Genomic DNA, 21,263 nt, shown 5'->3' with positions numbered 1-21,263 from the left:
CTTCACAAATTTCTCTATGAAACACAGGTAATATGGAACAGTTCAAATACCTGATTTGTTTTGCGGCAACGAAGTCAGTTCCACTCTTTGCAACACTGCAGACAGGGAGATACGCCGTATGTAGTGACACTTGGTGTTCGTGTACCGAAGGTCTTCACACAGCTTGATGCAGCCACACACAAAGGTGTCCATCAGGATGAGTGTAGTGTTAGGTAGGGTAGAGAGAGTAGAATAACTTTTACCTGTCATTTCTACCACATACAACTGATACAGTAAAAATGAGACAGCATTCCTCGAGTACCGAGGGTGCTACATGGACAGCACAAACTACACAATTGTACACGGCATAAAGTACATAAGAAGTGCAAAATACACAAGTTACAGTGTAACAGAAGAATGATGGATAGTAGACATTTTTATGGCAGCAATATGAAGGAATTTAAGATGGGAAAGAGTCCGAATATACTATGTTAAAGAGCCTAATGGCTCGACATAAGAAACTGTTGCACAGTCTGGCCGTGAGAGACCATATGCTCCAGTATTTTCTATAAGATGGTAGGAGGGAGAAGAGTTTGAGTGAGGGGTGTGTGGGGTCTTCCACAATGCTCTCAGCCTTTCGGATGCAGCATGTGGAGCAAATGTTTGTAATGGAGGGAAGAGAAACCCCAGTAATCTTCTCAGCTGTCCTCATTATCTGTTGTAGGGTCTTACAATCCGAGACGGTGCAGTTCCCAAATGAGGCAGTGATGTAGCAGTTCAGGGTACTCTCAATGAACCCTCTGTAGAATGTGGTGAGAATGAAGGGGTGGGAGGTGAGCTTTCCTCAGCCTATGCAGAAATTAGATATGCTGCTGGGCTTTCTTGGCTATGGAGATGGTATTGAGGGTCTAGGTGAGATTCTCCACCAGGTGTATGCCAAGAAATTTGGTGCTCTTCACAATCTCCACGGGGAAGCTGTCGATGTTCAGCAGAAAGTGGTCACTCCATGTCCTCCTGACGTCAACAACCATGTCTTTCAACTTGTCCAGGTTCAGAGACAGGTTGTTGGCTCTGCACCTCCTCTTTGTATGCTGATTCGTTATTCCTGCTGATAAGACTCATGACAGTTTATCATCAGCGAATTTGATGATGTTATTCGACCTGCGTATCACTGCACAGTTCTATGTCAGCAGGGTAAACGCTGTGGACTGAGTACACAGCCCTGGGGGTTCTCTGAGCTCAGTGTGATGGTGTTGGAAATGCTGTTCCTGATCCAGACTAACTGAGGTCTCCCGGTCAGGAAGTCCAGGATCCAGTTACAAAGGGAGGTTTTTAGTCCCAGCAGACTCAGTTTTCCAATGAAGTGCTGAGGAATGATAGTGTTAAATACAGAAATGAAGTCTATAAACAGTAGTCTGACATTGGTGTCCTTCTTCTCCAGGTGGATGAGGGCCATAAGACCATAAGACCATAAGACATAGGAGTGGAAGTAAGGCCATTCGGCCCATTGAGTCCACTCCGCCATTCAATCATGGCTGATGGCATTTCAACTCCACTTACCCATTCTCCCCACAGCCCTTAATTCCTGGTGATATCAAGAATCTATCAATCTCTGCCTTGAAGACATTTAGCGTCCTGGCCTCCACTGCATTCTGCGGCAATGAATTCCACAGGCCCACCACACCACGAAGAAATGTCTCCGCATTTCTGTTCTGAATTGACCCCCTCTAATTTTAAGGCTGTGTCCACGGGTCCTAGTCTCCTCGCCTAATGGAAAAAATTTCCTAGCGTTCACCCTTTCCAAGCCATGTATTATCTTGTAAGTTTCTATTAAATCTCCCCTTAATCTTCTAAACTCCAATGAATACAATCCCAGGATCCTCAGATGTTCCTCATATGTTAGACCAACCATTCCAGGGATCATCCGTGTGAATCTCCGCTGGACACGTTCCAGTGCCAGTATGTCCTTCCTGAGGTGTGGGGACCAAAACTGGACACATTACTCCAAATGGGGCCTAACCAGAGCTTTATAAAGTCTCAGTAGCACAACGGTGCTTTTATATTCCAACCCTCTTGAGGTAAGTGACAACATTGCATTCGCTTTCTTAATCACAGACTCAACCTGCATGTTTACCTTTAGAGAATCCTCGACTAGTACTCCCAGATCCCTTTGTACTTTGGCTTTACGAATTTTCTCACCGTTTAGAAAGTAGTCTATGCTTTTATTCTTTTTGCCAAAGTGCAAGACCTCACATTTGCTCAGGTTGAATTCCATCAGCCATTTCCTGGAACACTCTCCCAAACTGTCTAGATCCTTCTGTAGCCTCCCCACTTCCTCAGTACTACCTGCCTGTCCACCTAACTTTGTATCATCAGCAAACTTCGCTAGGATGCCCCCAGTCCCTTCTCAAGATCATTAATATATAATGCGAACAGCTGTGGCCCCAACACTGAACCCTGCAGGACACCACTTGTCACCGGCTACCATTCTGAAAAAGAACCTTTTATCCCAACTCTCTGCCTTCTGTCAGACAGCATCCTCAATCCATCCCAGTAGCTCACCTCGAACACCATGGGCCCTCACCTTGCTCAGCAGCCTCCCGTGTGGCACCTTATCAAAGGCCTTTTGGAAGTCTAGATAGACCACATCCACTGGGTTTCCCAGGTCTAACCTACTTGTCACCTCCAGATGGAGGGTGGAGGAAATGGCACCATCTGATGAGCAGTTGGGTCGATACGCGAACTGCAGGGTATCCAGTGAAGGGGGGTGCATTTGGGTTGATACGCGAACTGCAGGGTATCCAGTGAAGGGGGATGCAGTTGGGTCGATACGCTAACTGCAGAGTATCCAGTGAAAGGGGGTGCGGTTGGGTCGATATGCGAACTGCAGGGTATCCAGTGAAGGGGGCAGCAGGGTCTTAATACGTCTCATCACAAACCTCTCGAAGCGCTTCATCATGATGGGTGTAAGTGCAACAGGGCAGTAGTCGTTGAGACAGGATGTTGAAGACTTCTTCAAGGGACAATGGTAGCGGTCTAGAAGCATTTTGGAACTATGGCACAGCTCAGGGAGATGCTGAGGATGTCCGTGAGAACACCCGCTAGTATGTTTGAGTTTCTCTGACCACTCTGCTAGGTAAGTTCTTCCCCCCACCTCATCCAGTGTTTTATACATGGTGTCCCTGTGAACATCATGCATCTTAGACTCCAGATGAAGTGGAAGATGGTTCAGCTGATTGCAATGCTGCAGGTTCGGGAATGGGCCAGACCTGCGCCGCATACAAGAGGGAGTACCTCACTGATGACAGGGTTTTTAAGCACAATACAGAAGCAGTGCGCCCAAAAGCCCAGTTTCTGCCTCACCTTGAAAGCCATACTTAATTCACAAAAAAACTTTATATAGTCACAAACACAGTTTTGTTCTGTACAGCAGCATATCGACATTCCTATGCCTTTATTTTAATACACATATATAACTCCCAAAATGAAAGTTTATAGTTGGATTGGCTATGGAATCTGCGTAATCATCGGTAGACTTGTTTTGACTACTAGACTGTCATGCAAAAGTCATCAGATAAGTCTTCTTCCACCTACGTTAGCAACTTTTGCAGAATGAAAAAAAAGTAAACTTGTTTCATTCGTCGAATTAAACTTGCACGAGTCAGAAAATGCAAATTGGTGACTGAACGAGTGGGTGGAAGTCGCGAAAGTTCAGCCCTGCAAAAGTACAAACGTCTGCTTTTTCAGAAGGTTCAACAGTTGAGAGGCGTGTCAGTGTTGAAGGGTAGACTCGAGGCTACGGGAAATATTTGGTTTCTTCTCCACGCCGACTCGACAATTTGGAGGAATGTTTCGTCGGATGCAGTCATTTCCCACATCTCCCCAAAGTGACATAGGACATTTTAGAAACACAATATTAATGGAAAACAAAATGCCGCTGGACAGACATTATATGTCTCAGATACAGGCCAATTTAGCGATCAGTTTATTTGGCAACATTTTCTTAAGTTTCTTGTTCTAATTGTTATCTCAGTTTAAATGTTTTCCTACTTTTAAACAAGAAAGCATTGGAAAGAGAGTTTTGTTTGCTGTCCCCGCCTACCTACATTTTTTATTCAAATTAAGAATATGGCCGCTGAAACTAAAGTGTTAAAAACTTTAAACAATGAAAAGATAAACGAAAAGTGTTCGAAATAGTCTGGCGGCTTCTGCGAGAAAGAGTTAACCTTTTCAGTGGAATATGACTTTTTCAGAACACTTTTATTGAAAATAAAAACAACATAGGTTCAAGTACGCACGTGTTTCAACAGAGTTTAGCAGTACTTAATTAAAGGAAGATTGCCCGAAATGTAGTGTGGCATGCAACTAAAGTGAGCCGAGAAAACCAACCCAGGTTCAATATCTGGTCTAGCTAATCTCAGCTAGAGCAGTGATAGCATTACAATAATTTGTATTTATATAAAATGTTTACAATTGCAATACACTCAAGTTACTTTGTGCAAGAATAGGGAAAGTGGTCAACTGTTCCATTTAAATTGATTTTGACAAAGATTCTGAAAATTTGGTGAGTTGTGGTATAGCAAGAGTCTTCAGACTGGACTTCCATTACTCAGCTGTGATGCAATAGCGGAAGGATTAGACGAACTGCACAGCATTGCAGTACTAAAGTGAGGCACTGGCCTTTAAAGATTCAGTAACAAATAATTTGAAGTAAATCTGTGAAGTGTATGAGGAGCCAGTGAATATCGGTGAGAGTAATACGTAAACTGGACCCAGTGGAAATGAAAATGTAGCTCGTGGGATCCTGGATGAACCGAGTTTGTTCGGGGGAAGCTTTGATAAGTCAGCAAATAGTATTTTAAAGGCATTATAATTTTCAACATCTACAGGAAATGGAGAATACAGCCTTCATAATTTCATTCTTTATCACTATCCAATAACATGAGCTGGGATAAGTCCACAGAACACTTAGGTCATTGTCCAGACATCCACATGAGTTGGAACACTGTTTCCTCACTAACTTTGAGGGATGCAGTACTACCTTCAAGGCAAGCAAGGTAAAATATTTTGAAGTTTCCTTATTACGAACAGAGAGTAAGCACATAACAATATACCATATGGAAATATTGTTTTTTTGCATTTGATATTTGTCAAATATGAACACATTTGTTGTTATTGTATTTTTAATGAACTGAAGCAAAATTGTTTCATATTAACAGAGCTAACAAACTTAAAGCACAGAAGAGGACAATCCAGGCCATTGAAATGCTTTGAAAGCACAGATGGATTTAGTCTCAATGCTGTAAACATTTCATCAACTATTTGTCAAACTGCCTTATTAAAATTATTTATAGATTCAGCTTCCACCATTTTTATAGTTAGAGCATTCTGGATCTTGACCTCTGAGTGCATAGAAGATGTCTAAGAAAAATTTTCTCTACACTCAAGCCAATACGCCCTCTAGTTAATAAACCCTCTTTCTTGATCTCCTCTTTCAAAATCTCTTAAGATTGTGAAAATCTCATAACCTTTTCTGTTCCAAAGAGAACTATGCTAATGTTTTCAACCTCTCTCCTTAACTGAAATCCCTCATTCTTGATTAAATGCTGCTAAACCTCCTCTGTACACTTCAGAATATGGAGATTTCAGAATTTAAGCCTTTAACCTTTCACATTGTATAAAATGATGTCCAGATATACATAATACTACAGTTGAGGCCTTGCCAGTGATTTCTAAAATTTTAGAATGATAATAGGAACAAAAGTACAGCATTGATCCTCTTTCACCATTCAGTGAGATCATGACTGATCTGGGTATTTTGCCCCATATGATTTCTTTGGAGACTTAGAATGTAAAAGCAGAATCTTAAGCAACCCATATGTTTTATTAAACATTTTAGCAACTTACCCTGCTACCTTAAAGAATTTATGTATGCCCCTTTATACATTTCAAAATTGTGCCATTTTGCCTTTCTAAATTAGGCATCCTAAAGTGCAGCACTCCATATTTCTCCATATTAAATATCAATTTCCATGTTTTTGGCCAAATCATTATCTTAAAATCTACAGCTCATCTATTATATCTTCCCTACATTGCAATTGACTATATTATCAATTCCTTTTTGTTTGCTTTTTTTCCTGCAATATTTATCAGATATTTGTATTCTTATTCACTAAATGGGACTGTAAAAGAGGGCAAAAACTGGAAATAAAAAGCGATTATACTAAAATAGAAAACATGAATAATGATTGTCTTTTCCTTATTTCTAACAAATACAAATGTGCTTTTGTTTCTAAGCTTATTTCCCTCTGTTTTTCTTGGTTTCCTAGGCCACACAGGACCTATTCCAAGTGGGCAAGAGATCTTATTTAATACCATGCTGACATAGCTGTGTGGAGATCAACTGAAGAATATCCTTTCAATTCCCTTCCATGCAGAGAGCAGCCATGGCTGCATTTTCACCACAGATTGGTGAAATAACTCTACAAAGGTCAGAATCCTCAACACCCCTTTATTTACAGATACATGCACAGTACTTGATATTGGTCCAGCTTCCTTATAGCCAACTCTCAGAGTGAGCCAGAATGTGCCACTCCTGTTTACATCTGTAAGCCAGGCCTCTCTGATTGGACCAAGTTAACAGCCCCAATCAAGGAGCTCATATTTTGTGAGGTCCACCTAGCTGACTTCATTATAATCACTACAATTGGGAAATAGGAGCTGGGACTATTTTGGGGTCAGAAGTCTGCCTTCAGTGGGGAATTGATGAAAGTTCAGGTTTTCACAAAGATTGACCCTTAATTGATATGGAAACAGGTTTTCTGCCCATTTAGAATTAGTGGCAATAGGTCAGATAAAGTCTGAGATTGATTCCAACACCTTGCATCATCCAGGAATGTCCTGAGTGTGACAAATGCAAACACATCCTTACTGTGCAAAAGTCTTTCATTATACCAGAGAGAAACAATATATCATAAAAGAGACAAATACCTTGTTCTTCAGACAGAGTAGATCTTACTTCATTGATGCTACTTTGGATCTAATGCTGGAGGTCAGGAACAAGTCAAAGGCGGTGCTGTTCATAGAGGATAAAGTTAAAATTCACACAACATCAAGTTATAGTCCAACAGGTTTATTTGGAAGTACAAGCTTTCGGAGCACTGCTCCTTCGTCAGGTAGCTAGTGGGGCAGAATCATAGAACACAGAATTTATAATAGAAGATCAAAGTCTCATACAACTGATTCAAAGTTTGGAACAAACCTAGATTACTGTTAAGTATTTACTCACTTAGAATGGGGTTGCAGGTTTTGAGTGATTAATATGTAAATCTCAGAACCTCTTTCAAGTCACAGTCCCAAGAAAACTTAAGGTTTTATATAAAAAAAGGTGACATCTCAGCTCAGACAATGCATTAAAGATGTGAGGTTAGAGCCTGTCTCCATGGGGATGCAGATACATTCTATTTTGTTCAAAAAGCACACTATCTGTAGGCAGTAAGTCCACGTGACATTTTTAAAATTCCTACTTTGGAAATAGAACCAGTCTGACTCAAGGTTAGGAATACAAACAGTCTCTAACCCCACACCTTTAATGCATTGTCTGAGATGAGATGTCACCTTTTTTTATATAAAACCTTAAGTTTTCTCGGGACTGTGACTTGAAAGAGGTTCTGAGATTTACATATTTATCAGTTGAAACCAGGATTCCCATTCTAAGTGATTAAAGACTTAACAGCAATTGTTCAACATATCACATTAGTTGGATGACACTTTGATCTTTTACTATAAATTCTGTGTCCTATGATCCTACTCCACTAACTATCTGATGAAGGAGTAGCGCTCCAAAAGCTTGTACATCCAAATAAACCCATTGGACTATGACTTGATGTTCTGTGATCTCTGAGTAAGCTGGGCTCCTTTTTAATCAGCATCATCTTCTACTTTCTCCTTCTCCTCCTCTGTTACTTTCTCTGCCTGATAAACTGTCTCTTTCCAAGATCTCAATACTCTTAAGATGCACATCTCTGTGGAGGACCTTTTTATGGAGAACACAGCAGATTACTTCAATGAGATAGAACTCGGCACATCTGACTTAAAATCATAGCAAGTACTTGAGTCTTTTGCACTGAAACACTGACCTACCCCCCATTGCAGATGAGGAACATATATGTAGACCCTACTTTTCCTGGTATTTGTTTAGTTGTCCACACCATTCATGACGGATGTGGCAGGACTTTGGAGCTTAGTTCTAATCCATCATTTGAAATTGCATGCTGTTTTTTAGATTGGATTCTCTACAGTGTGGAAACAGGTCCTTTGGCCCACCAAGTCCACACCGACCCTCTGAAGAGTAACCCACCCAGACCCATTTCCCTCTGACTAATGTACCAATTTAGCATGGTCAATTCACCTAACCTACACATCTTTGGATTGTGGGAGGAAACTGGAACACCTGGAGGAAACCCACACAGACATGGGGAGAATGTGCAAACTCCACACAGACAGTCGCCCAGGGCTAGATTCGAACCTGGGACCCTGGTGCTGTGAGGCAGCAGTGCTAATCACTGAACCAGCGTGTTCATGCTGTACAGAATGCAATACTGTGTTATACTTTCATCGGGTTAATACTTTATTTTTATGTATGCCTGGTGTTGCACCTGGCATGTCCTTTTGATCTTTTAATTGAACTAGAGTTGATCCATTGGCTGATTAGTAATGGTAAAGTGAAGTGGCAGATTGTGACTGAATACCAATATGCTGCGAATGATGGCCCGTAGTTCTTTTGAATGTCTTAATTTTAAGCTGCTGGATCTGTGCTGAATCTATCTCATTTAGCTCTGTGGTTGTGGCACAAAATATGATGGAATGGCTCTTCTTATCATTGGATTTAAAACACTAATTCTGTTTTCTCTCTACGATACTGCCAGATCTGCTGAATTTCTTTGGTACTTGCTATTTTTATTTCAGATTTTCAACATCTGTATTATTTTGCTTTTATTTCTTTGCCTAGTTTGGCTGAATGCCATAAGACTTTGTGGGGTCTAAAATAATATTGAAGACCCCAGGACAATAGGTTATGGTCTTTACTATTAAATTTTAAAATAGTGATGGTAAATAAATAAAATTATCTGATGAGGAAAAAGTGTGCTCCCCAATCCACTACTGCAATCAGAGACTGCACTGGGGTCCTTACATATGATGCCAAAAGGATTAATGAGGCTTTTCAGAGTTTTTATTCTTAATTGTATCGGTCTGAAGTTTGTGAGTACAGGTGGGCTAAAATGGAGGCCTTTTTTAAGAACCTGGACCTCCCAGGGGTAACTTTGGAACAGGCCTCTCTCCTTAATGCCCCCTTGACAGTTCAGGAAATACAGGAGACAGCTAGGCAACTTCAGAGTGGGAAAGCGCCTGGCCCTGATGGTCTCCTGGGTGAATTTTAGAAGGCGTTTATAGGGATTCTGTCAGGGCCGATGTTGGAGATATACAATCACTCCTATATGCGTGAATGCTTACCAACATCTTTGAGAGAAGCTAATATTTCCTTAATTCTTAAGAAGGGGAAGGTTCCTGAGGATTGTGCCTCATACAGGCCCATCTCTCGATTAAATTCAGATTTCAAGATTCGTCTAAGATCTTGGCATTGAGATTGGAAAAGGTGTTGCCCCACATTGTTGAAGAGGAGCAGACAGGTTTTATAAGGGGCCGTAGGTCTTCTAATAATATTAGCAGGTTGCTGAATATGGTCCAAGCTTGTCAGTAACGATCGATTCAGGGGTTGGTGATTTCCTTAGATGCAGAGAAAGCATTTGACTGGGTCGTATGGTCATATCTTTTTTATGTCTCAGATCGGTTTGGGTTGGGTTGGGTCTTATATCACCAGCCTCTGGCCGTGGTTATCACCAACAGGGTGGTCTGGAAACTTTAGTTTTGGCAGGGGTAGTCGTCAAGGCTGCCCCCTTTCACCATTATTGTTTATGATGACAATAGAACTGCTGGCAGAGGCTATTCGTCAGAACATCCACATAACTGCTCCAGAAGTGAGATCAAGGGTATACAAGATTACACTGTAAGCAGATGATATCCTGCTGTTTTTATTGAACCCAATGATCTCTATACCCCATCTGATACAATGTATTAATTCATTTGGAGCTCTTTCAGGATATAAGATCAACTTTGCAAAGTCGGAGGCTATGCCATTGGGGGACCTTAAAAAAGTGCCAGAGGTTGAAGGTGGTTTAAGTTGTCATGGGCAGGGTTCCAATAACTAGGCATTTTTATTACCCCCAAGTTTGATCGGTTATTTTGGACTAACTTTGCTCACTTGCTCGACAATATTAGGCAGAATCTCCAGAGATGGGAGACTCTTCCAATTTCATGGTTGGGTCGAATATCTCTCATTAAGATGAATGTTCTTCCTCGTTTACTTTATCCCATGCTTACGCTCCCTATAATGTTTCCCAGGTAACGCTGCGGAAACCTATGGGTTGGTTTGGTTCCTTTGTCTGGTATCGTGGGCAGCCCCTCATCAAACTTACTAAATTGCAGTTGCCTCGAGGAGGAGGAGTTGATTTCCCAGGCATCAGGAGGTATCAATTGAGTTCCCTGTTGTCCTTTGTCTGCTGTTGGGTAGGTAACGATTCTGGCTCGATATGGCTGGATATCGAGGCCTCCCAGACAAAGTGCCCTCTTATTAACCCGTTGTTCATGGATAAGGTGAGGGCAGTTATGGACCAATGCCGGAACTCCATTGTTATTAGTACAGCCAAGGCATGGAGGGCAATGCGTCAGAGTGAGGATTGTTTATCCAAGACTTCACCACTTATGCCTACAGTTGATATGCCAGGGTTCCGACAGGGGTGATGCACTCAGGGTTCAAACTATGGGCAGTGAGATGTGTTTCCAGTTTGGGAGACTTGTTTGAGGGGAGGTTATGATGTCTTTCGAGCAACTGAGTCGCAAATACGGGTTGCCCAGCAGAGACTTTTTCCGTATTTTTCAGGTTAGGGATTTCATCCAGAAAAAGACTACGTTTGTACTAAAAGCCCGATACAGAGAAGTTGTTGCTACGTTCCACAAGCACCCTTTCAGTTAGTGCCTTTTATTGCCTTCTGGGTGGCAGGGCTTGGCAGGATATGTGAGGTCTGGGAGCAAGTGCTTAAAGTGGAGATCTTCTGAAACATGGGAGAGCATATGGCAGAATGCGTGAAAGATCTCAGTCTGTAATAGAACGTGCGCTATGCAGTTAAAAGTTCTGCACAGTGTTCACCTAGCAGACTGTCTGGTGAAGTTTAAAAAAGGGGCATCTTTAATGTGCCCCAAATGTAAAATAAGTGTAGGTTTCTGGACATGTAATTGTTTCTGGACATGCTACAGGCTCCATGTTTATTGGAGCGCTGTGGCGGGAGAGATAGGGAGGGTATTGATGACTGAAGTTAAAGTAGGCCCGATATCTCTCCTCTTAGGTCTATTGAATTTAGCATCTTTAGAAGGGCATGGGAAGAGACTATTTAATATTCTTGGATACTGTGCATGGAAGAATATTCTGATGAATTGGGTATCTGAGAACCACTGGACTTGTTGGGATGATAGAAATTAATTATGGAGCACATTCGCTTGGAATGTTTTACAAACATGGTGCACCTCACAACAGACCATTTTTATAAGACATGCAGGCTGATTTGAATTATTTGGATCTAAATTTGTCAGCTTTCTTAACTAGGGCGTTTGTTTAACCAGGATGGTTAGGTTTGTTGAGCCCTGGGCCCTGAAGGGGGTCTCTTGAGTTAATTGGGGTTCTTTTGCTTGGGAGCTTTGCGCCGAGCATAACTATTTTTGTGTTTTTTGTGTTTTCTTTTGCTTTTCTTTTTTTTGATCTATTAATCGCTTATTTATTGGTGTTGTTTTGCATAGTGTTAGGTTTTGTTTTGTATTATAGAGTAGGTTAGTAGTTAGTACACAGTAGTTGTATTGTAATCTGTGTTTTTTCTCTTTATTATACTGGTATTTGTTATTGGTTGTATTTTTAATAACTTTATATTTTCATAAAGTCAAAAAATGTTTTTACAAAAAAAACCAGAAAAGTCAACTTAAGTGAACAGTATTAGAAAATTAAAACTAATTAAGAAAGCAAGTGTACTAAAACTGCACATGAAAGCTCCTGGATACCTTTGTGCTCCAGATGAAACACATTTGCATTAGGTGTTTGAAGTTCAAGCAGCTTCAGATCAGAGTTTATGAACTGGAAGTTGAACTACAGACACTGTAACACATCATGGAGGTGGGTGGCTATCAAGGTTCCTTGTAGGCAGTCTCACCATGTAGAGTAGGGTCTTTTGATTTGGAAAGTGGTCGGGGCAGGAGGATAACACTGTAAGTGAGGGAACTCATATATCAGGAGTGTCAGCCTCTGTATTAAAATCTGTATGAAATTTTTTCAGACTGTTTAGATGACAGTGAGGCTGCAGCATGATCATGCAAAAAGCTATTGAAGTGGGGTGAGCAACAAGGAATTTAGTAATGATAGTAGTTGTATATGATGGTATAATGAGGCGGATTGAAACTGTTCTCTACAGCACTGAATTAGAATTCAGGTAATTGAGTTGCCTACACAGTGTCAGGATTTAGAATATTGGCTCAAAGGAGGATCCAGTATCCCTGACAAATGATATGGCTAGAACTAGGAAAGAGGTTCTGCATAGAGAGAGAGAGAGAGATGAGAAGCTAAGCAGTCAATTAAAAAGCAGAACCTCTAAGGTTATGTCTGGATTATAATCTGAGTCATGTGGAAATTGGCATAGAATCTGTAAAATTAGAGAGGTGAATATGTGGCTCAAATACTTGTGGAGCGAAGTGGATTCCTGTTCGTGGTACCTAGGGATAGTGAGGGCTGAGATAGTGTAGGCTGTACCATTGGGATGATGTATACCTGAACCATGCTGGAACCAGTGTTCTTGCAAGCTGTGATATAGGACGCTGTCCTGCATTACAAGATTAATTCAATGTAGAAGTAAGGATAAATACAACTCTATCTGTAGGAATTACCCCAAACTTCCAGTTGCTGGCCATTTCAATAAACTATCTTGCTCTCAAGTTCACATATATGTTCTATGGCTGTTACAATGTTTCAGCAAAGCACAATGTAAGCTTAAGGAACAACACCTCATTTTTCACTTAATCACTTTATAGTCTCTGAGACTTACTGTATTCCACAATTTCAGAGCCTGACCACATGACCTCTGTCCTTTTATTTAACCTATCTGTACCCCTAACCCCCCAGGCTTGTTTATATCTTGTTTATTTTGCTCTCACCTAAAAGGACCAATTTTCACCTTTACACGCCTTAATTTACATCCATTTTACATCTCTATTTCTCTTTTCTCTCCAGTTAGCAACCCCTTTGTCTTTTGCACTGGGTCTCCATGCCATCTGTCTCCTAGCTCCTCTAAATGTCAGAAGTATAAAATCACCATTTTTCAACTCCTTCCAGCTCTGAAGAAGTCACATTGTCCTTGAAATGTTAACTCTCTTTCTCTACATAGATGATTCCAGACTGCTAAGTTTCTCCAGCATTTTTTTGGCATGTTATAAAAGTAAGGGTGTTATGTTTCAGTTATGTAGGGTATCGGTGAGAACAGATTTTTAAAAAATTGTTTGCAGTTTTGGTCTTCCAGCAATTAATGATAGCTTCACAGTCATCATTATTGAGAGTGTAGCTTTCAGTTCCAGATATTTTATTACTTTAATATTTAAATTTCACCAACTACCATGGTGAAATTTGAACACAGCCTTGTTGATTAATAGTCCAGTGACGTTATAAACACACCGCTGTGTTCTTGATTCATGTTCCATTACTCACAACCTTTAAATATGTCTGACTTAAATTAGACCTCTGGAATTTGGGCAATTTCATATTTGGCATAATTTTCAATCTTTGTAGAACTTCTTTAATTTTTAGCAGTTGATTATCATGCTGACATCTGCAACAAGGATACTGTCTTTAGTTCAATATTTATCTGACAATATTCCTCCTCCATACAGCCACTTCAACAAAATTATAATAGGGCAAGGTCGCTTGGATTATATAACAACTTTTTAAAGTTATGCCATCAACGTCAGGGGGAAAATCACCACTGATCAGACACACAAGATGAAATTTTTGTAGCAAGGGAGTGTGGAGAATTAAACTTTGGGAGTTAAACATCATCTGCCAACTTTCATGTTTCATTGGGTGGGTTTGAAGGTGAGGAGGGAACTCTTGTTCAGCCATTTATTAAATCATCAGGCAAAGGAGATGGACACAAAGATCCAGCTCCACATAGTCAAGGGTCAATGCAAATGTTAGCTTTGTATACATAGATGTGAGGTGTATGGAGAGTGTAATGAGGGTATTTTCAAGTTGTTGCTTTGAGTTCTTTGCGGAAAAAATGCTGTGAGAGTCCAAGTGAAGCTTGGTACAAGTAATTGTTTTGCGTTTCCCCTGTTCAGATTGTTAGAAGTCCAATGTACTTTGTAGTGTGTTTACAATGGAGGACCACACTTTTGCTGATTTTCATGGTCACTTCCAGCCACTTTGGTTTGGAGAACTGATCTTCTGCATGTCCTCCGGAAAGAACATCTCATTGATCTCACAGCAGAACATCTAAGAGTGAGAGGCCAGGAATAAGCCTCACCAGGTTTCACTTCCATTGCTTCGAAATCTCATGTGCAGTTGAGCCATTGTAACCTTTGCATTGATACCTTTAATTATAAATCCTTCTTTTGTCAGATTTAACACAATCCTACCCATTTCATCCTGATCAATTGGAACATTTGAAAGTGGGCTGTTAATAACCCACTGGAGTTTCTGAATTTTTAATGGCCCTGTATTTTGGCAAGACCTAAGTTGACAAAATACCATCCTTAAATAATGTGGTTAGAAAAACAAGTTAAGCAAGCACAATGGCGAGTGCTATTATCTAACTTCCTACTTTTTAGCATGTGTACTATTGCAGTAGCACTTCTGGAGGTCCATCACCTGAGGTCTGCCCAAAACTTGTTGGTCTTCCAGATCAAGGAGTTGACCTTGACCAAGTGTTGCAGTCTGGCACATTCCAAGGCCCATACTGTGTTCTGAGAGATGCACTGGGGAAAGACCAACATCTAAGGTCTTTTTCTGAAGTCAAGTAGGGGTCTGTTCAGTTATTGGACCACCCCCCAGTGCTTCAAATATATGTAAATATAGTCTTATACAAGTAACAAATGCCTTTGAGATATTTAAGTCCAACTCCAATATTTGTTTTTTCATATGCTACAGTACAGAACTGAACTACCTTACGGTGGCACGGTGGCTCAGTGATTAGCACTGCTGCCTCACAGCACCAGGGTCCCAGGTTCGATTCCAGCCTCGGGCGGTTGTCTGTGTGGAGTTTGCACATTATCCCGTGTCTGTGTGGGTTTCCTCCGGGTGCTCCAGTTTTCTCCCACAGTCCAAAGATGCACAGGTCAGGTGAATTGGCCATGTTAAGTTGCCCATAGTGTTAGGAGCATTAGTCAGAGGGAAATGGGTTTGGGTAGGTTACTCTTTGGAGGGTCGGTGTGGACTGGTTGTGCCAAACGGCCTGTTTCCACACTTAAGGTAATCTAATCTAATCTAAAACTTTAGAGACGATGTAGGGATAGAAAGATATTTTTTGAAAAAAGTATAATTTTGAATAAACTAAAAGCTTGCTGGATACAAAGGCTGTGGAGTTCAGCGGGCAATGCAAAATTATACACCATGATCTCTACAGCCATTTTTGGGGCTGTCAAATTTAATCCTTAATGTGTGCTTATGTGTCGTTCAAATTTTCCATGCTCTTCACAAGAGGATAACGCAAACAGTGTAAGTGGAATAACAGTCAGGATTATTTTTTAAAAACCGAATTAATTTTTCAGATTTTTCAGAGTTCTTCAATTTTCATACTACTGTGATATGTCTCTGGGCCTGGAGTTTTGTGCAGACATCAGAATCTTCACGGGATGGCAGAGTGGCTCAGTGGTTAGCACTGCTGCCTCACAATGCCAGGGACCCGGGTTCGATTCCAGCCTCGGGTGACTGTCTGTGTGGAGTTTGCACATTCTCCCCATGTCTGCATGGGTTTCCTCACACAATCCAAAGATGTGCAGGTGAGGTGAATTGGCCATACTGATAATATTGTGTTCAGGGATGTGTAGGTTAGGTACATTAGTCGGGGTAAACATAGGATAATAAGGTAGGAGAATGGGTCTGGGTGGGTTACACTTCAGAGGGTTGATGTGGATTTGTTGGGCCAAAGGGCCTAGTTCCCCACTGTAGGGATTATATGACTCTGATTGTCAGAACCAAATATGGATCCCAGCCACACAATTAACAGTAGTGTGAACAGCAGAGCAGTCTTCCCACCTCTTAATTGGTTGTTTATGTATTTTACAGCCTCATAAGGACAATGGGTGAGCTCCCAATGGAATAAACCCAATTAGAGTCATGGTCATAGAGATGTCACAGCATGGAAACAGACCTTTCAGTCCAACTCATTAATGCTGACCAGATATCCTAAATAAATCTCATCCCATTTGCCAGCATTAGCTTATTTCACTCCAAACCATTCCTATTCATATACCCATCCACAGGCCTTTTAAATCTTGTAATTGTACCAGCCTCCACTATCTCCTCTGGCAGATCATTCCATACATGCAACACCCTCTGTGTGAAAAAGTTGCCCCTTAGGTCCGTTTTAAATCTTTCCCCTCTCACCTTAAACCTATGTCCTTTAGTTTTGGATTCCTTGTCTGTTTGCCCTATCCATGCCCCTCATGATTTTATAAACCTCTATAAAGTTCACCCCCAGCATCCAAAACTCCAGGGAAAATAGCCCCAGCCTATTTAGCCTCTCCCTTTAGCACAAAATCTCCAACTCTGGCAACATCTTGGTAAATCTTTTCTAAGCCCTTCCAAATTTCACAACATCCTTAATGTAACTGGGATCCAGAATTGAGTACAGTGTCCTGTACAGCCACAGCAGGACCTCCCAATTCTTATACTCAATGTATTGGCCAACAAAGGCAAGTATACTAAATGTCTTCTTAACTATCCTATCTACTGTACTTGTGACTCCACTTTCAAGGATCTACAAACCTGTACTCCAAGGTGTCTTTGTTCAACAATATTTCCCAGGACTTTACCATTAAGTGTATAGGTCCTGCCCTGATTTGCCTCCCAAAATGCAGCACCTCACATTTGCCTAAATTAAACTCCATCCACCACTCCTCAGACCATTGGCCCATTTGGCCCATCTGATCAAGATCCCATTGTAATCTGAGGTAACCATCTTCACTGTCCAGTACAGCTCCAATTTTGATATCATCTCCAAACTTACCAACCGTACCTCCTATGTTTGCATCAAAACCATTTATATAAATGAAAAGAATTGGACCCAGCACCAATCCTTGTGGCACACTTCTGGTCACAGGCCTCCAGTTTGAAAAGCATTCCTCCTATCTTTGAGCTAGTTCTCCCTGTATTCTGTGATCTAATCTTGGCTAACTAATCTACCATGAGGAACCTTATTGAAAGCCTTGCTAACGTCCATGTAGATCAAGTCCACTGCTCTGCCATCATCAATTCTCTTCGTTACTTCTTCAAAAAACCCAAATTAGTGAGAAACGATTTCCCAAACACAAAGCGATGTTGACGATACCTAATCAGTCATTGCCTTTCCAAATACAGAGGAACCTAGATTATCAGAACGAGATGGGTGGGCACTATTTCATTCAGATAATTGATTATTCTGTTAATTGATTCAATGCCTCCCCTCTGGGGCTCAGAGTTTTCTGAAGTTTTCTTTTTCCTCGCTCTGCCTGCCTTGCGCCCTCTCTTTGTCTCAGAGTTTGTTTCTGAGCAGACTCATACTTGCGTGTAAGGGATCTGCCCCCCTCCTACATCAGTTCAATGGGATTGACACAGTGACCACTTGCTAAGTCCACTCCCCATTCAGGAGATTAGGCAGCAGCACACAGCGCATGAGCCCCGCGCCCCCCACAACACCATCCAACCCTGCCCCCCATCCGCCCCCAACTCTGTCCAAACCTACCATCTGTGCACCCAGCTTGCCCTGTCTGCCCCCCCAACCACGTACAACCCCGCCCTGTCTGCTTCCTCCATCCACCCCAACCCTGTCAAACCCCACCCCTATCTGTCTCCTCCCACCATCCGCCCTCCAATCCTGTCTGCCCCCCCAACTCTGTCTAAACCCGCCCTCCCGTCTGCCCCACCCCCCAACCTCCGTCCAGACCTGCTCCCCATCTGTCCCCTCCCACCTTCCATCACCCTGTCCACGCTGTACCCCCCCCCCCCCCCACCCTCTCTGGGGCAGCCAGACTGAACACCAGTTGTAAGACTGCTGCTGTCTTTGGGGAAGTGAGTCTCAAAATAGCGCAGCCACACACACAACTTTTTATTGCAACTTTTTGACCAGTTCCACCTTTACCCTGTACAGGACAATGTTGGAGAGATTATCTGGGGAAGGGGAGTTTAGAGTATACCCCTGTGTAGAACTTCAAGCAAAGTGTGAGGAGAGAAAGGATAGGTGGTCAATAATTTGAAACATTTCCTGATGCAGGGCTTTTGCCCAAACACTGATTTTCCTGCTCCTCGGATGCTGCCTGACCTGCTGTGCTTTGCCAGCACCACTCTAATCTTGACTCTAATCTCCAGCATATGCAGTACCCACCTCCGCCCAATTTGGAGACAGTGCCTGGGCTCCCATTGATGACTAGGACTGTTCTGTACAGCATTTCAGTAAGAAGAGTTCATTTTTAATTAGTATAAACAAAAAGCGCGATCAGTGTTGGAAACACCTCTTAGATGTAACGTTTCTGTTGGAACCTTGAGATATTCTTTGGATAATCTGAAATTCGAATAATTGAGGTTCCTCTGTACATGTGAATCTGGTCCCTCAGGATTGCCTCCAACAACATACCCACCATCGATGTCAGGCTCACCAGTTTATAGTTCCCTGGCTTTTCTTTACCACCTTTCTTAAATAGTGGCATCACGTTAGCCAACCTTCAGTCTCCCAGCACCTCACCTGTGGCTATCGATGATACAAATATCTCAGCAAGAGTTGAAAAACTAGTAGCTCAGGACCCTGCATAACCCAATAGGAGGGCTGAAAGCAGCTTGGGCAGGTTGAGGTCTCCAAGGGCTCTTCAACATGGTGGCACCTTTGTTGGCTGCATTGAGTTCTGCTGAAGATTGTAGGGATATTGGATAGAGGGGAAACCTTTTTTCAGTTTTATTCACAGTTTGCACTGCAGAACCTTTCAGATTGTCTCCACCTCAGACACAGGAGAGGGAGAACATATTCCAAAGATAATAACATACTGCTGCCAGTTCAAAATAGCTCCAAGGCAGCTTTTGACTAATTGGCTGACCACCTCCATGGAGGTACACACACACACACACATACACGCATGCAAGCATACACATACATGATGCGTCCAGGAAAAGCCATAATATTTTTGTTTTAAAAGGATATTGAATTGGTTGTGGTTACCAGGTTTCTAAGGACAGTAACTTATTGTTAAACTATTAAACTTTGTCAGAACACCTCACAGCTAAAGTTAAAACTTCCATTAAAATATATCCAAACTGGAAAGAAGAATGAAAAGTAAAACTTGCTCGAGGTAGAATAACTTTCTATGTGCATTTACCGTCTGCTTTTCTTTAGATATTTGAATTATGTAAGATTGTACCCATGAAAGCTGCAGAAAACATACGTTGAAGGAAACACAAGGACCCTGCTAATGTCATCTGTTTTCAAATGAAATTTAGTAAAGTAGGCAATGACAACTCCTTTCGGTCAATATATGGTACTGACCATGTTCATTTAGATGTCTGAAGATTGGCAATCCTCCTGATGTAAGAAATTTCCACAAGGAGGTGAGTGTGGACAATAAATAAAAAATAGCCTCGGTAAAAATGGTGAATCCCTTCTTGTTATTTTGATTTAGACTTCAGATGTTCCTTCTTTGCATTATGGAATTTCTCCATAAAATGGAAGATGATAATTACAATAAAAGCATTTATGGTCAGTATTTGACAGTCAAGTTGTGTTGTGTGAACTGAATGAATTCAGAAAAGAAATTTTTTTTGGCCTCAAGGTCAATTTTATCATAAATGCACCTCAGTTGCAAAGAGAAAATGAAAATTTTGGCAGTGAGATGAGTCATAAAGAAACTGCTTACTAAAGATAAAAATAACCTCCCACAAAGCTCTATTAAACAGGATATGTACATTCATTACATATATTTATAAGCTAGTGATTTGATTAGATTATATTACCTTTATACAAATAAATGGGAACAATTGAGTTACAAACATGTTCCTCATAGAGGAATTGAGCTATTGTCTTAAGACAAGAAAATGCTTGTTAAAAGTATACTCTCTTACAAATGTATTTTTTGAAATTATGTTTTACCTCCATATTTCTTCATTACAAGCATTAGGTTTGACTAAGTCTGCTTCCATTTGCTTTAGTTAGTCCCTGAGTAGTCTTTGTTCATTGTAAGCTGAGACAATGAATGTTGGAGACTATTTGACGCTGGGAGCATTCTAGCTCAGTGAAGTTCAATTCTCACGTGATAAGTATACACCTGGTCCTTACAATATAGATTGTTAGTCAATAATAGAATGCCATTACTAACTGTACCATTTAAACCAATGCCCTGCCTTTGCAGTGATCATGGGACCACCATGATTTATGTCGTGCACTGCATTTACCTTCTGAGTCATCAAAGAAACATTTATAGTATTTACTGGCTTTAACTTGAAACAGGAAGGGGCAGAATATTGGGATGCTCCCCTGAAGATTGTTTGACCAACTCATAAGAGAGATTACATGATGTCCATTACTGTGTTTTAAGTAGGGTGAATTCTAGGGATGTTCTTTATGTTGATATTAAATAAAGATAGGATCACTCAGTTGTCATGCCCCGAAATGATTAAACAGACTCGTGTCACTCACCATCAACTCTCGAATGAGTACTTAGGTGAAGTATTGCAGAATAACAGATGGTTGTGGAAAACAAGGAACCTGTATCCACAATAGGAGGGCCAGACAATTAGTGAGGGAAAAAGTAATTATATATGGTCATCAAAACAATCAGATGCAAAGGTAGATTTGGAGACTATCTGTCTGATAGTGTTGTTTACATTATTAAAGGAGATTTTCTGCAATTCTGTTATATCACACATTAACTTGAGCTATCTATACCGTCAACCGGAGATG

At 41.2% G+C, this 21,263-nt stretch overlaps 1 long non-coding RNA gene across 1 annotated transcript; it reads left to right on the top strand.

The window, feature by feature from the left end:
• Positions 1 to 4,642: 4,642 nt before the first annotated feature.
• On the top strand, positions 4,643 to 20,006 carry LOC132833621 (uncharacterized). The gene is made up of 3 exons (XR_009647096.1): positions 4,643 to 5,036; positions 6,309 to 6,469; positions 19,704 to 20,006. It is a non-coding gene; the product is annotated as an uncharacterized LOC132833621 (long non-coding RNA).
• Positions 20,007 to 21,263: the final 1,257 nt, after the last annotated feature.

This window comes from Hemiscyllium ocellatum, chromosome 37, assembly GCF_020745735.1.
Source record: "Hemiscyllium ocellatum isolate sHemOce1 chromosome 37, sHemOce1.pat.X.cur, whole genome shotgun sequence".
In the NCBI taxonomy this organism is placed as follows: domain Eukaryota; kingdom Metazoa; phylum Chordata; class Chondrichthyes; order Orectolobiformes; family Hemiscylliidae; genus Hemiscyllium; species Hemiscyllium ocellatum.
This window is presented reverse-complemented; position numbering and strand designations above follow the sequence as displayed.